This window comes from Nicrophorus vespilloides, unplaced genomic scaffold (genome assembly GCF_001412225.1).
Source record: "Nicrophorus vespilloides isolate i.1.1-1 unplaced genomic scaffold, Nicve_v1.0, whole genome shotgun sequence".
NCBI classification, from domain to species: Eukaryota; Metazoa; Arthropoda; class Insecta; order Coleoptera; family Silphidae; genus Nicrophorus; species Nicrophorus vespilloides.
The window spans coordinates 23986-41682 of NW_017099825.1; the positions used below are offsets into that span (position 1 = coordinate 23986).

The 17697-nt window shown below is 30.3% G+C and overlaps 1 long non-coding RNA gene across 1 annotated transcript; it reads right to left on the reverse strand.

Annotated features, from left to right (window-relative positions):
* Nucleotides 1-463: 463 nt before the first annotated feature.
* LOC108565709 lies at nt 464-12307 on the reverse strand. The gene is made up of 2 exons (XR_001891185.1): nt 11658-12307; nt 464-1328 (listed from the first exon to the last, which is right to left on the reverse strand). It is a non-coding gene; the product is annotated as an uncharacterized LOC108565709 (long non-coding RNA).
* Nucleotides 12308-17697: the final 5390 nt, after the last annotated feature.

Here is a 17697-nt window from a genome sequence, read left to right on the forward strand (position 1 = left end):
GGGGGTTTCACAAAATTTCGACTGTCTGCTTAATCTTGTTAATTTATTTATGTTTCTTTTTAATCCGGGAGAGTTTGAAGGGCAAAAACTACTAATCTCTACTCTCGTATATATCACTAGCCGAACTTGATCCAAACATTGCATTTGGAAGCTTCTTATTATAAGTATTCATCAATTTTTTTTTACAAGTTTGTATCACGAAGATACACAACTTTTTTTTTTATAAATTTTCTTCGTTTGGTACTAAAGTCACTAAAGCTAAATTCCGTAATATGCACCTTGTATTAAACTTTTGTTCTCGTTTTTTTTTAATCCTTGTATATGAATTAGTAATATAATTGGCTTGAAAATACTATGTTATTATTTTATTATATATTTTTTTTTAATATTTTATAGGCCGATCTTGGACTCTCCTTTTTTTTTGGTTTAAATATTTATTAACTTGTTTGTTTTTTTTTTCATCTTCTTTAAATATCAATCGCCTCTGATCCCTGGGTAGAAAGACGGACGATCCAATATACAATATAAATTACGTATTTCATTCTTGTCTTAATTATAATATAGTATTATTACTTAAGTGTTTATTAAGTTGCATAAAATAAGTAGGTACGTTATCAATTTTTTTTTGTCGTTTTTTTTTCTTGTTTCTTTAATGCAACGGAAAATAAAACTTAGTTAAGTGGTATTGAAAATATTGCTACAAACGCTTAAAAACCTAAATCTCTACTTATAATGACAATAATAAACATCAGAGGGTTACGTTTATTGCTTTTTTTTTTAATTCTTAGTACTAGTCGCGTTTCCGTTTTGTTCCTTGCAGTACTCTTTTTTGTTTTATTTTATTTTCTTAAAGTTGGTGGGCTTTGGATGCGGATTGGGGATGTTTTCCGCGCGGGTCGCTTTTCTTAAAAACTACTAATTATAAACTTTCCTTATATACAAATCTAGTCGATCCCGCGGGGAAACTTCTCGCCTCACAAAGGAACGTTACTCGATCCTTCCTACGAATCCTTTCGTGGATCCAACAACGTTCCGTTTAACTATGTACAAAATGTGTATTCGATGTGAAAATTTGAGCGTTTCTTGTTTTGTGTGGAGTTCCGGAAGTCGGCGGTGACACGGTCGCCGGTTTCTGCAGCTCGTGTCCATCATCTTGTAGTCATTTTGGAAGGGACGACGGCCGAGCAAAGGAGGGTTTGTGTCCTGATCGGGGACACGCGGTGGGACGTGGACTTCTTCAGGTCAACAAGAGATCCGCGTCCGACGGCGGTTGCCTTCTGTGCGCGGGGTCGTGTCCTCAAAAGGAGGAAAGATGGTGGAGGAAACGCCTGGAAGCAGAAGAATAAGAAAAACAAGAACAAAAGAGTTATTATATTGAGGGTGACCGGCAGCTTTAAAAATAATCCAGAAAGGGAAACACGCGATGGCAACAAATAAATATGTTTTGTTTTCGACGCCGGAGCGGCCCACGTCTCCTCCTCTTTCTCTCTTTCTATTCCGTTTTATATGGATACATTTGTTCCTGTCCGTTTTCGGGCCTCTAAATCACTAGAATTTATCATCATTTGTATATATCGCACCACAATTTGCATTTAATCCTCGTTTGTTCCGAAGATGTTTTCCGCACTGAAAAGTGGAAATACGCACAACAATCATTCGCAATATCACAAATTAATATGACTTTTAATTATTACTACTATTATTATTGTTACATTTTCAACGGTTCTCATCGATTATTTCCAAAAATTATTTCAATTTTGCAAACATTTTTTTTTGGAAAAAATTTAATGTTTTTAATGTAGATTTTCGTTAAATTTGACAAAAATTTGATATTTTTGATATATTGATATAAGTTCACACAATTTTTTTTATGATCAATGATCAAATAGACAATTCATTGATTAGTAAGCAAATGATTCAAATAATATTAAGTTTTGTATATTTTTTTGCACGGTTTTTCGTATTTTGTAAATGTAAGAGTTGACAAGGAGAACGTAATGCGCATAAAAAAGACAAAAATAGAACAATTTAGTATATTTCTAACATAGTAGTACACTTCTCTGTTTACTATCAAGTGTAAATATGTACTAAAGTTCCATTAGATTTATACCAAGTTGGCAAATTATAGTGATATAGGAATAAATACATTGACTAAATATCATACATTTTTCGTCTATTAATTATTACTTCTTGAATTATGGTTTTAATTAGCGTTAAAAGTATTATGTTTGTTTATAGAATTCGTTTAAATTTAATTAAATCTTTAGTCAATTGTCATAGCAATGGTGAGATGACACAAATTACAATAATATCATTAATAATTTCCAAAATGTTGATTTTTCTGTATTTCACTTTGTTAATTATTTACAGTGATTTTTTCTATATTTAAGTTTTTCGAATTTATTTACAATTTTCGAAATTTAGATTTTTCCGTATTTTAATCTGTCAAATTATTTATAGTAAATTGCAAATTTTGGGTTTCTCTATATTTTAGTTTCTCAAATTATTTACAGTAAATGTCAAATTTCAATTTTTTTAGTATTTCAGTTTCTTAATTTATTTACTGTAAATTTCGAACAGTAAATTTAAAATTTTGATTATTTCGGTATTTAATAATATTAAACTTCGAAATTCCATTTATTTGATATTTCTGGTTCTCAAATTATTTACAGCGAATTTCTAATTTTGTCAATAATTTTACTGTAAATTTTGATTTTTTCAATTTCTCACATAATTTGCAGTAAATTTTGAATTAAGTATAAATTTAAGTATTTCAATTTGGTAAATAATTTACAGAAAATTTGAAATTTCGTCGTTTTCAGTTTTCCAGTTTGTCAAATTATTTAAAGTAAATTTCAAATTTCGAAATTTCTCAAATAATTTAAAATAAATTTTCACTTTTTCAGTATATCAACTTCTCAAATTATTTACAGTAAATTTCCAATTTTTCAGCATTTTAGTTTCTAAATTTAAAGTAAATTTCAAACAGTATGTTTAAGATTTTGAGTATTTTGGTTTCTCAATTTATTAACAATTCTACTGTATTTCAGTTTCTCACACAATTTACAGTAAAATTCGAATTTCTACGTATTCAGTATTTCAGTTTGTCAAATTATTTAGAGTAAATTTCAAATTTCCACTTTTTTAGTATTTCAACTTCTCAAATAATTTACAGTAAATTTCCAATTTTTCAGTATTTCAGTTTCTCAATTTATAATAAATTTCGAACAGTAAGTTTAAAATTTTGAGTATTTCGGTTTCTCAATTTATTAACAGTTTTACTGTATTTCAGTTTCTCACACAATTTAAAGTAAAATTCGAATTTCTACTTATTCTGTATTTCAGTTTATCAAATTATTAACAGTAAATTTCAAATTTTGGATTTCTTAGTATTTCAGTTTCTCAATTTGTTTAATTTTTCAATAAATTTCAAATATAAGAAAAAAATAATAATGAAATGTGAAAAATAATAATCTTTCTACTATATCTATTATTTCAATATATACAATGTTAAGACTTTGCAAAAACCAAGATTTTAAATACGACTTAAACCATTATATAGCTCAGTTACTTTATAAGTACATGAAATAGTGTAATAACAAACGTATTTTATAGGCGACACACCAAGGAGAATAAATACAATAAATTGTGTCTCAAAATTCAAATAATGAAGGAATTTACGAATTCCATAAACTTGACGCTATTTATTTTCATTCCCCTTCGCATTGCGCGACATAATTAATTGTCCTGTTTCCTCGCAATACCAGCAAACAAATCCCCCTTCACTAAACATATGCAAAAGGCAATTGATGGATATGAGAGACGTGTTTCTCTTTGATTCTGTACATCTCGCTGTACAAACAAACAAAAAACGAATCAAATGAAAACTCATTTCTCTCACGGTATTATTTAATAGAGTGCAAGAGCTTACGTTGCCCGTGTGCGTTCGGTGCCAAAAAATGTTTCGTGCACAACAATTTCGGGTCCGGGTCCAGGAAAAAATCAAAATAAATAGATAGAATCGCGCACCGATTTGTCTGTCGACGCCAAGATTTTCGACGCCTAATCAAAACATTCACAATTAATGCTTGGAATCTATTGCCCAATAGGAAATGCAATCGTGATATATTGTTACGTATTTTCAACACTTTTCGTAGATCATTTAATAAAGAAAATAATTTAAATTTTGTGTATTTTGAAAATAAATTTTTAAGTTATTTTTATTATGTTCCAACTGTTCATTTTTTATATTCAACAGTTTTTATTGATAATTTAGTTAAATATATAAATTTTGAAGTAATTTTTATTTAATATTCTATATTTGTAAACCACATTACATTTATTAAGTAATAATTGTAATTTACAAATATTTATGTTTTTTTAGTTTAAACTAGTTCCAATTTTATGATTACATTTTCAACAGTTTTCATCAATAATTTATTAAGAAAATAAATTTAAAGAAAAAAAATAATTCATCAATATTTCTTTTTTCTTATAAGATTTTTACTTCTAAAATAGATACTTTACAATATTATACCCAAAAAATAGTCAATTAACGCACCTTTACGATATTATATAATTCAGATTTTTTAGATTTCTGTAAATTATTAATTAAAAATATCTTTTCTCCGTACTTTATATCAAAAAAAAACTGTTGAAAACAAAATAATAAAATATAGTTAAAAACATTAACATTTGCAATTCGAAAACTATCCAAAACCAAGCCTCTTATTTGATTGATTGTAAAGAAACATAACTTAAAATTTATTTAATCAAAACTGCTGTAAATATAACAAAACTTAGGTTTTTAAAGCATGATGAAATTCTAATGTAAATAATTTAAAATTCAAAACATATAAAATTTATGTTTTCATTAATTATTCCTGTAAAATTACAAGATATAAATAGTTTAGATTCTAAAGCTAAGACTATTTATTTTTCATGATGAATTAAATTAAAATTTATTAATTTTTTTATCGAATCATATAAAATTAATGTTTTTTTTTATTTAATAATTTCTGAAAAGTATTGAAAAAAAATACATAGAAATCTCTTGTGAAACTGCAGTATATAAATATTTTAGATTCTGAAATTAAGGCTGGTTAGTCACCACGATCAAGTAATGAATATTAAAATTTCTTAAAAACTAAATAATAAAATTTAAATTGTCTTTTTTTAGAAATTATTGAATACAATTATTGAAAGCTACATAATATAATGATTTTCAATTCATAGCCTGTTTAATCATCACAATGATGAAAGCTAAAGAAATTGTTGAAGAAAACTGTAAAGGTATTAATAAAATAGAAATCAGTTTAAATGTAATGCACATAATCAATGTTTGATTGTAATTTACTTCTACCTAAAAGTGTGTATTTAATTCCATCAAGTTAAGATCGCAAGAAACGATAGGACAGTTGTAAAAAGCGCACTAGGTCTTTGCCCTTTTCTTATCAACGGAACTCGGTCACGAAACGGATGTAGAAGTAAAATATTTTATTGCACCCCAGGCCTAATTTATATCGCCCCAAAGTGGTGCCCAGCAACTTTGGCGACGACATGGTTTTCGTTGCATCCTCGCCCGCGTTCACTTCTGCAGACATTCCGCCCCATGCGGCGAATTGCATAAAAGTCGGATCGTCATTCCGCACGTGATTACGTAACAACAGAAGTAAATATATGCCCCGGTCCGTAAATAACGGACTTTCGGATCACCGATATTGCTTTTGGGTTATTGTTACGTAAACACGAGCGCGAAAACTCGTTATTAAATTCCCAGGATTGTTTACTGCTGTTTGAGTTTGCAGCTAAAGCAAGTGTTAGATCATTGGTAGTAAACATAGAGAGGTTTAATGGTAGTAGTAGTAAGATGATGTGGGTATGAAAAGGATGATGAGTTTGTGGTGTATGTTCTAGGATTAGAGATAATTTTCACGCATTCCCTCCTTGAAAGATACATATTATAAATAATCCGGCGTGATGGGTCTCCTTAGTTTATAGAGGACGAAGTTACGAGGGGCGTATGGGATACAACGTTGCGCTAATAATAGTTGAGCTAAAACTATTCCTGTCCCCGCGCTGGCCGGCTCGTCACCATAGGTCAAGTCTGAAGAAATTCACGTCCACATTTACGACGAACGGAATGGCCAAAAAAATACGATGCACTACGATGAATAATTATTATATTTCGAAGGACGATCGCGATGAAAACTTCGAACAACGCAACAACAAAAATAATTTTATATATATTTCACAGGAAGAGATAGAAAATAAACTTAGTTTTCGGAATGAAATTTATTGTAACGATCACTTTATAAATACATCCCGCACGGAAACGCTTTGAAATGACAGTTTTATAACAGAAGTAGTCAATTTTTTTTTCTTTTGTGAAAGAAAATTAATTTCAATTTTTATCCGAAATTTGCAATAATATTAATATTATTTAGAGATGTTTTTATTAGAAATTATAAAAATCCAATAAGTCTAGTTGCATAATAAAACAACATTTTTGTTAAATAACTTTTATATATTTATTGATTGGAATTTGGGAAAAAGGGCACATTTATAAATTTATTTACAAAAAAGGTAATCAAATGTGTTATTAAAAACATTTCTAAGCAATTATCTTTAAATATATTTGAAATAAAAATTGAATACTAGTAGATTTTTCAATATAATTTTTATTTAGTAAATTAATTTAAATTTTATACTGAAATTTCTAATAACAATTATTTTATTCAAAACAATTTATATCGTGAAATTGTTGATTTTATAATTATTTATCTTTGTTCTGTTATTATAATTGAATGACATAACAGTTTTTGTATGTAAATATTTTATGAAATTCTGTAATTTTTGTAAAAAAAAAATATTATTTTTATTAAAAATATTCTCTCAGAATTTATCATTGCATTATGAGTTATATTTAATAGTTAAGGTTTGTAGATTAATATAAAGTAAAGACAACATTTATAGCATTCTGAATAATGAAAGGTGACTGCTAAAAAGGTATCTCAAATCTAAGATCTTAAGAATAAGTTTAGACTTAAATTAAGTTAAGAATTTTTGACCTTTTCAATTTTTTAATGTTTATTTATTTTACTCAATAAGTTTGATTACATAGAACAAATCTTCCATCAAATATTTTTTCACTCTCCAATTTTTACTACAAAAATGTTTCTATATTTGTCCCATATTTATTTAAAAGTGCTATTAAATACATAACTTAACAAAATACACATTCATCTATCTACTTTTATTAATTTACTGAATGATTAATTTCGACATACAACTTCTCACTGTAATATAAATAAATTTCATAAAAATTCCACAAATATTTTGAGAAAACAAAAGTTATTTTTAATGTTTCTCTATTAATACATATCTGTACTATTCGCAAATATTCTAATAATATAGTATTTTTATATAATTAATAAGAAAGAATTTCACAAATTCAATATGACAAAATTTGGTTTTTGTTTAGTAAATTTTTAAATAAAATTAATTACTGAAAATTTGTAAAATATTTTCTGTTTCTACACGTAAATATAAAAGTTATTAGTTATGTTATGCAATTGCACGTCTCAAATTATAATAATTCATGATAAATCGTAATATTAGCAAATATTCTAATAATAGTTACATAATTTTTATTTTATATAATGAATACAAAAAAATTGTAACAATGATATATATCCAATATAAAACTGTAAAATAGCTATAAAAAAAATAATTAAATTAATTTATACTAAAAATCTTTTAATTTTAAGTATAGGAATCAACAAAAAATACTATATATCTAAAAATAAAATACACTTAGTGAAGTAAATTAGCGGATGGAAATATATTAATCGTGAATGGGGTTTCTTTCCTTTACGTGACTCGGTCTTATTATTAGATTTAGCTGCGTCATTCGTAAAAACATTTGTGCACAAAACTCTTATTTCTCTCTCTTTCAACTGAAGTAATTTCAAGGCAGAATCTGACAAAAAATAATGTTTCTTTCTTTAGTTACCAGAGAAGATTTATATACGATATTTGTGTCTTTATTTCGTTTTAGCTTTAGTAAATATTTTCATACGTTTACTTAAACAACGTTTTGCTATTGAAAAACATGTCTCAACTTAAATGTCATAATTTGAAATCAATATTTTTAAATAAACTAATTTTATATGAATTTTGGTGTAGAAAGAAAATAATGTTTTTACAAATTATTCAGAAATTATTAAAAATTTCCAATAATTCATACATGTAATTAATTTAATAAAAATCCTATAATACATTAGTTTTATAGACAAAACAAATGCATCAAAAACTATATTTTTGTAATTATCTCTTCGAAATAATTTCAAGCTTTAGTATTTATAGTTTTATATGTCTTAAAGTTCCTTCCGTAAATTGATATTTAGAAACTTTGTGTGTATAATAAATTTAATGTCTCATAGAATATAAATACTTCCCAAGTTCCGCGTTATCTTTTATGTTCGTTTATAAGTTTGTAAATATTAGCATGTTAAGTTTTATATTCCTTGCTTATTTTGTTATTATATACTTGTCTAATCTATATGGATTAGCTTAGAAAAGATGAATTTTTATATTAAATTAATAAATTTAAAAATGGAATGTTTTAGTTCTAATTGATCCTTTTTATATATACACTTAGAAAATGATCATTCTTGGTATTTTTCTATTTCACATTTTCACGAGAAAGAAATAAATAAAATCCCGGGAAAAATTTAAAAAAAAAATAAATTTAACTAAGAAATATTTACTTCAAAAACTTATATTTTATTGATGATGAAGTACAGAAATTTCGGAAAAATCTCGGAAAATTCATTGAAAAGTGAACTAATGAGAACCAAACAATTAATTTAATTTTAGTTTGGAAAGAATAAATGGAATAGATTTCTATTATAATATAACAACATATAGTGAAACCTTACATAATGAGCATTTCGCTTAACGAGCAAAATTAATTGTAAGAAAAATGAGAAGATAAATCCCGGATTGTGTGCCTGCTACATCATTTTCTACAATTGTTTCACTATACGAGTACTTCACTACACGAGTAAAAATCCGGAAATATTGGAACGGTTTTATGTGGTAATAAAAGTAAATTATTTTCATTTCAGTTTAATGTTTCGTTAAAAGTTACACAACCAAATAACAGTCTGTTATTAGATAACTTTATGAACTTGTTTAGGTTTGGAATAATGTGCTGCAATGGACAAAAATAAAAGTGCGAAAGCTGTGTAAAGCAGTGATAGCAGATTCCAGGCATTGTTTTATATTATTATAACACCGACACGAATAGTACTAATTTTTTTTATTCTCAACCCCACATAAATTTCGATTGAGAGCGAAAACAAATCGGAATTTAATTTTCGATGCATTTAAATATTTGCACGGGCCGAATTTTCTGTTTTCTCTCTCTCTCTTTCCATTATTATCCATAGGGCATAGTGCCATCATCATCCAACCCTTCGCCCCGCGGCCGAACAATTGGATTATTATGGAGAGCCAAAGCCGGTTTTGATCATTAAATATAGTAATGTGCGGATTTCCGGTTTTAATGGGCATAATCCGCAGTTTCAATAACAGTTAAAGCGGACCGGGATTTTCAATCGCATGCGACTCGTATAATCAGGCGTGCATTCGCGCATAATCCTGCAAGGATTTATCCGTGCGTTGCTTTTCCGTGCAGAAAAGTTTAAACGGAACTTTCTCTTAACAAGAACAAAACAGAGACTATTACAATTTTATGAGTATAAGAGAAAAATAAATACACTTGAATTTATTGATGCTCTGCAATGCAGTCAAAAAATAAGAAAACCATATTGACTAGAATTGTAAAAAAAAAAAGTTTGTAAAACGTTTTAACATACAATAATCAAATTTCTTTTAAAACTGGCAGCTTTTTTTCTTGGGTTATAATTATATAAATGTTTTAATAAACATTATAATAAATTACAAAATTGATTAGTTCTTTCGACTATCGACCAAAATATTTCTTCCTATTTATATAATTATTTACGTTTTGACTTGAAATGTCTCCAAACTCAGAAATATTAAAATAAATGTAAAAAATAATATCAAATTGAAAAACACTTAAAACAGTTTTTTTTTCAATATTTCATGTTGTGAATTAATATTTCAAACAATTTTGTATCTAACAATAGAAATAGTTTCATTATTTAAGATTATTTAATAATTAATTATAATTTTTAATTTGTTATGTATGTTTTATTCAATAATAAACATTATTCTAAATTTTACGTTTTTTTTTAATCATTTTCTATACAAAATTACAAAGAAATAACTAAAAATCTTTATAAAATAATACAGTATTTTTATTGTATATCCATGGTTACTTGTAAATACGAGATGCTAATAAAATGTAATTCAATAATAAGTCTTCAATTTCAATACATTAAAAAAAATAAAATCTATAAATTTTACAGTATTTAGGTAAATATTAAAGCTTCTATTAAATAGATTAAATTTCAAAGCTTTTCAAACAAATTAATTTATTATTAGAAATTATCAAAAGGTAATAAGTACTAAATGTATTTTAAAATAATATAACTTTTGTAATATATTAATTATTGTTCAAATGAGTTAGTTGATGGACAAATTGTATTTTTTTAAACGCATGGTGTATAATCAAGTATTCATAATCTTGTACGGATTTCTCCGCGAATTGCGTTACGATGCAGAAAAGTTTTCTCCCGAAAAAAAAAGAATCGTAAGAATTGTTCTCTTTCTCTCTCTTTCGGGGGTTCGTAGAGATAAAGGAACGAAACAGAGGCGATTGCAATTTGGGGTGGCCGGAGAAGGGAAATACATCTTGAATTTATTGATGCTCTGCAATGCAGTCAAACTGCAGTTTGATATAAATCAGATGCTCTGTGTGTGTGCTGGTTTCAGGTTGTTCTCTCATTCTTCTTTTATATTTTTTTTATAAATCTTCGTCTTTCCGTTTTCTTTACTATTTATACTTTTTATTTGTTTGACGATGCGATGAACTGAGGAATAGTGGTTGCTTCCGCGACGATCGGAAAGAGTGATTTTTTTTTTGGCGGGAAACGAGCTGGGTGTGTTGGAGGGGCATTCACGGGAATTTTGGCGTGCGTCGGGGATTTCCCCGTTATTGGAGCCAAGGTTTCTTTATTGGAGTAACACTCTCTGGGATGCCAATGTGCGTGTCCATTGACGGCTCCAGTTGGCACAGGGATGACCAACTTGAGCCAACTGGGGTGCACTTCAATGTTTACATACGTGCAAGCAGTCGTCTCGAAGCTCGGCTCCTCAGTTTGCTGCGAACGAGCTTCAAGCCAAGGTATACCTTATTTACTCTCTCAACGACTCTCTACCCTTCGACTGATCTTCTCTTTGGTAATCTAGCGTAGGTTGCACGGTGAACAAACGAGTGAAGAATAAGAAGAAGATGAAAAAAAGGAGGACACGCATTAAAGAAGCCGGGGGACTTCATAGAATGGAGCGTTTAATTAGTGAACTTTATTTTTAGGATGTTCTTATTAATAGACGTTCGCGCGGCGCGTCGGAGAAATAACTCTCGCAATGGAGCTCTGTTTCCGGAAAGGTACTATTGAATATATACAAAAAGTGCAACAACGTAAAATTGGTGTGGGACTTACTCAAATCGAATTATGTGAGGTGGTCGGTCTGCATGCCTCTTCGGGTCTTAGGAGGCGCGCCTTCGTATCCTAAGCTCTCCATAACAGGTGGAAGTAAAGGGAAGAACTCTTGTCTCTCTTCTTCTGTGCGGTGATGGTGTTTATGTGTGTTTAAGTACTTCGGCTAACGCATGGTTCGCATATTTTTCGTTGTTGTTGTTGTTGTTGTTTATCTTTCAGTTCGAAAGTTTGTTGTTGTGGTGATCATCATGTGCGATCATCATTGGGGGATGCTGAGAGCACTCGGAGCTCGGGAGCTCCGCGTGCGGACTGAGGCTGCACCGACGCCTGGCCAGACTCCAAACGCGCGGCCCCTCGGCGTCCCGACGCCCCCTTCGGATCCCCCCACCGACCCCCCTCGCAATGCGCGATGCAGTCACACACACACATACAGACACTCGTGTGCACATGCAGAAACACGCATAAGCCACATCCACGAGACAATATGCATAAGTGTTTATGTGGAAAAGCTTGTGTAAAGCCAGTGTGTAGGAGGAAGAGGGATGGGACGAGAAGGCGGAGGTGGAGTTGCAGGAGACAGCGTGCAAAGAAAAATATGGATACGGAATTCTAATTGCGAAGGATTAAAATTATGGAAGATGCGGGGGTTTGGTTGTTGTGCGTTTCTACTTTGAACTGGGAATTAGTTTCCATCCGGTTATACAATAACATAATTCATTTACTAAGAACTTTTATTCTTCATTGAGTACATAGACTTCATTTGAAGTTAAGGATTAATGAAGAATAGACGCAGAATAAATGTTTATGTTCGCGTGTAAAAAAATCTTACTAATACACTTTAGTTGAAGCTTGTATAAACTACAAAAATAAGCATGTGTATCAATCATTTATTTATATATTAATGTACTTGACTTAATAATTATTATAATTATTATAATTATTCTTCTTTTTCCTCAGTTTCTGGGGGTATAATATTAAAAATTAGGCTTTATTTAAAGCTTGAAAGATATATAGATATAACATTAATATCATATTATATAAAATCAAGAAACAAGATTCGTTTAAAGTTAAGGATTGATAGAGAATATTTCCTCATACATTAATAATTACGTTGAATTCTTAATTATTAGGATTCTTTGATAGTATGGTAGAAATTGAAAACTAATGCATCATACATACTTAGATTTATTAACTTATTACAACAATAATCCAGCGAATACATATAACTTTTAACAAGCATAGTGCTTAACTCTTAGTTAACTTAATATATCAAATATTCTTGATGAAGTACAAATAATGCTTGTGAGAAGTAAATAAATATGTGATTCATTCTAAAACAATTATTTTGGATCAAGTAAATAGAAATTTTGAACGAATATGATTCATTGGAAATTTGGATAAATGTATCATCAAATTGATTTGACTTTTAAAACAGCTTTAGACTACTATTAATCTCTTAGAAATCACTATCAATTAAGGGAAAAAAAGTTTGTATTATATTTTCGTAAGTTTTTATTTCACACTTCTAATTGAAAATTTCCGTTTCTGAATTAGATACATTTAATCATCTTTTTTATTAAGTTTATCCCTAAAACCAAACTTTTCTGTTTGTTTTCATAAAATATCTAAAACTAATTCTGTACACTTTATTTTTAATGAAAATAATGGATTTTTTTCTCTCACTAATACACAAAACTTACTTTTGTATTTGAGAACACAATCTCAATTTTATAAATTAATTTAATTTGAAATTTAACTGCAAACAACATACTAATAAGAAAGACGTAAATTGTAGTAGACTTTAGAAAAAAATGTCTGTATATATATTTTTTCTCATACCGATCAATCTGCAATTTCAACATTGTTCGTTTTGCATCCACGATGCGGCTGATACTGATATACCTATTACGGATTTACCGAACTGATTGACTTCCCTAAAAACGATGGATCAATCAGGGGATTTGCAAATGGAACAGATTTGTAATTCGATTCTCTACCGCAAACAATGATGTTCTAGGTGTTTTGTATTGCATCATCATCGAATCCCATTTATTAGATAGACTACGAATATTTGCAATACTCAAATTGTTTTCTATTATTTAGGAGGTGTTACTTAACTTAAAGTAGTTAATAATCTATTAAGAATTTGTAAATCTGAACTAAATTGTAAAAATTTGATCATCATTAAGTATTAATGCAAATATTTCACCCAATTTGGAAACATTGATGACCCATTCGTGCATTATCAGTAAGAAGGCAATATTACGTGACAATTTACAAGTAATTTGTACTTCGCTACGTGTGATTTTTACAAGTATTGTCAAAATATTAATTTGAAAGTTGTTTGAAAGTTCCAAGTATCAAGTTTTCAGTAGATATATTAACATTTACAATTTAAATGATAAATCTAATTATATTTGTGCTACGCATGGAAAAGTTTGAAGAAAATGTTTTTTTTTTTATAAAAAAAATTGAGAAAGAAAGGATAATAAAGAGCGACGATGCGAATGGGTCGGAAGGACGTAGTAAATCATAAAACTTGCGCTAATAAATATCAATTAAAAAGTTTAATAATTATTTTCAGGACTATTTCTATTATCGAGTGCGTTTCTCTTATAAATTTTTCGTAATTCATCCGGTCACACTCACAAGGATTTATGGATATATATATATATTTCCGAAATGCGATTGGAAAATTGGTAATTTCGTTCTTCGAGGAGAGATAAATGATGGGTGCCGCTCGGTGCGTTGTGAAATTGAAATTTATGGCGGTTTCACAGAAGTCTTCTGCATGAATAATAATGATGATTAACACGCGTCGTCCTGGTCAAGGATAATCCTTTATTTTTGGCCCGCAGCCGAAGTCCTTCGCTCCGATTTGTGAAGAACGTACAGAGGACGTCATCCTTCGAACCGGGCGGCAGTTACAGTTAATAATCCCGCTCATCCTTCCCATCACAACGATATTTATTACAAAACGGAACATTGCTCTCGTATCGGAATTTATTCGCATTCTCAGAATGTATGCATGCATGTATGTAGTAGCCTAGCATGCAGTGCATGTGTCGTTTGTTCGCTTCTCTCCTCCTTGTTGTTGCTGTGTGCGAATCGTATGCAAATTGTTATATAAATAATTCAAGTTGCGCAGTAAAAGAGAAAGAATGCTCGGAAATCGGACTGAGGAGGCGGCGGCAGCAAGGCAGAACAGAGAAGAAAACATAAATATGAAACAATACCAAAAAAAAAAAATGAAAGAATTATGGATTGATGAGGAATGGAAGAAAGAAACTATTTCGTCTGGGAATAAAAATAAATAATTATAGAGTGGTCGGAAAATTTTACAAGTATATAATATGCATATGCCGTGTTGTATTTATTTACAGTTGGCTTCTATTATTTTTACTCTCTTCTAAAAATACATCACCAAGTGTAATTTTTACTCATCGGCGAGCTGCGAGATGGTCGGAGGCGGCGGATGTCGCAAGAATTATGTCCTGCGACCAGACGACAAATACAACAAACCGTGCGCGCTGTCCCCGGGAACCGCTGGAGAGCTTCGCGAAAAACGGCGTCAAACATTCGGAAAATTTCGTTTCCTCTAGCTTCTCCAAAATTTATGGACCTCTCGGGGCTCTCTGCTCCAGCTGAAAAACAGAAGAAATAAAACAATAATAAAAAGGGTGCTGCGAGAACGTAAGAAGTCGGTGGTGGAAATTGATGAAGTTAATGTAGGATATTAATAAGAAACGAAAAGAGATTTTGAAGTTTTCAAAGGGCGATACAAAATGTATTTTGTTTAAATAATTAGTTTGTGAAATTGGTTTGTAATTTTCAAAAAGAGAAATAACTTAGAGATAAAAAGGAAAAGACGATACAAAATTTATTTTGTTTCAATAATTAGTTTGTGAAATTAGTTTGTTATTTGTAAAAAGAGAAAGAACTCACAAAGATAAAATGGAATATTTAGATCCAAATAAATCTCTTTTTTCATTAATACAAACAAAAAATGAAGAAGGTATATAGGTCGAGGTTGTCCCACATTTGCAGTTTTAACAGTTGATTCTACCTACTGGTGTCACAGAGACGCCGCGCGAGTAACTGTTGATTAATATGTTACCATTAACAAAATTCAATATATACAATTTTTATTGTTTATTTTCTTTAATATTTTCATAAAATTGTGTAGAAAGTATCAATTTACTGTTACAATACAATGTTACTATTTAGAAATGTAATATTTATAATCTATATGTAAGTTGTTATAAACTTTTGTAATACAAATGTTGAGATTTTCATCCATTGGATAATAGAAATTTCTTAACTAATTCATTTAATACGAATGTTGAAAATATGTTCATTTTCTATTTCTTATAATTGTTTATTTCATTACGAAAAAGTTGTCTATTTAACTTGAAAAAAAATGCCTTGGGTTATTGGCCGCAGTTTTTTCTTGCTAAAATATGATTTATATTTCTAATTTAGAAACACTTAAAAATAATGAAATAATACTTCAGACGACTGCGAGGAAATTTGCAGAAAACTAAGGGGATTGTAAATATATATAATGGACTTGAAACAAAACAGAAAAAACAGATCATGTTTGCTTTTCATTTTGCGATTTGTTTCGCTCGAGGGGTGGAATTTATTAAAGGTTCCTTTTTTGTTGTTGTTTTGAGGGAGATGGCAAAAAAAAAGAGGAGAATATGTTGTGTATGTGGAAAATACGATCTGTAATCGCGATATAAGCAAAGCGCGGAGAGGCAAAACGCATCGACCACTGCAGCACAACGTCGGTGGGGCTTCGCCGCCCCCACACGAAACGAGCCGCCTCCACCGCCGCCGCCGAAAATTCCCCAACAACCACTCCTCCTCCTCCTCCCTTTCATCCTCTTCCACCCCCCCGCACCGCGCTTAGCCGGAAAAACAATTCGGGCCGACCCTGACGCGCCAGTCTGTTGTCTGCTCCATAAATGGTAATACTGCTCTATTTTATATCCAAATATAACATTACAATTGATACAAGTTCTTTCATACAGAACATATTAAGGATTTTCTATGATGCCATAAGGGATGAGATATGATGTCGTGTATGGAGTGGAAGCGGCGGGCGAAGACGGCTCTCTCATCCTCTCCCTCACCCTTCGGAATGCAAATCAATAGAGTGGTGAAACAGCGAGATTTAAATCAAGCGAATTTATTGCTCTTTCCATTACTGCGAGAAAAAGGAACTAGAAGAAATAAGACACAAAAAAAAAAGATGTATGGATGAGGAGAGGATAACAAGAGGCGGATAAAATGAAATGAGATGAGGAGGATGAGGATCTTCCGGACGATACAGATAAATAAGAAAAATGCCGGCTCTCCCCACTTTTCGGACATTATCCCAGTCGTGTAAAGGCCGATATTAGGCAGATGGCGATTTAGTTTATTTGCCAGTTTATTGGCAAACACGGCATTTTGGCCGGGCTGGTAATTACCGCGATACAGGCTCTAATGTTACTGTAAAGATAACAGCCCCACGGTAATTACTGACACACACTACAACCGGGCCGTTATTTAAATAAAAACTCCTCCTGCGCCACTACACTACGACTACAAACTAACACAGCGACCACTAAAACTGTAGTACGAGCGGCTGTAAAAACGTACGACGAATCTAAAAAAGAAATCCCCTTGCGATGGAGAAGAGGCGGAATGGAAAGGAGGAGGACTTCATTTAAATTTCATGGTAATGTTACCAACTATTAACGTAAACACTGGGACGCAATAGAGCTTTTCTAATTTACAAATGTTTTGTGCACTTAAACCCCTGAACTGCACTCGTGGTTTTATATAAAAGGGAGAGAATATGGGAAGTAGGTAAAAGCAAAAATCCTTGTAAACATCCTTACTTATTCTCAATGGAAATCAACATAATACAGCTTTATACATTTTACATTTACATTTACATCCACATCATTTTTATTTATTAAAAAGAAAACTTCAATAATATCATTAACATTACTATATTATTTACAACATTAAGAGAATTTCGGAAAAC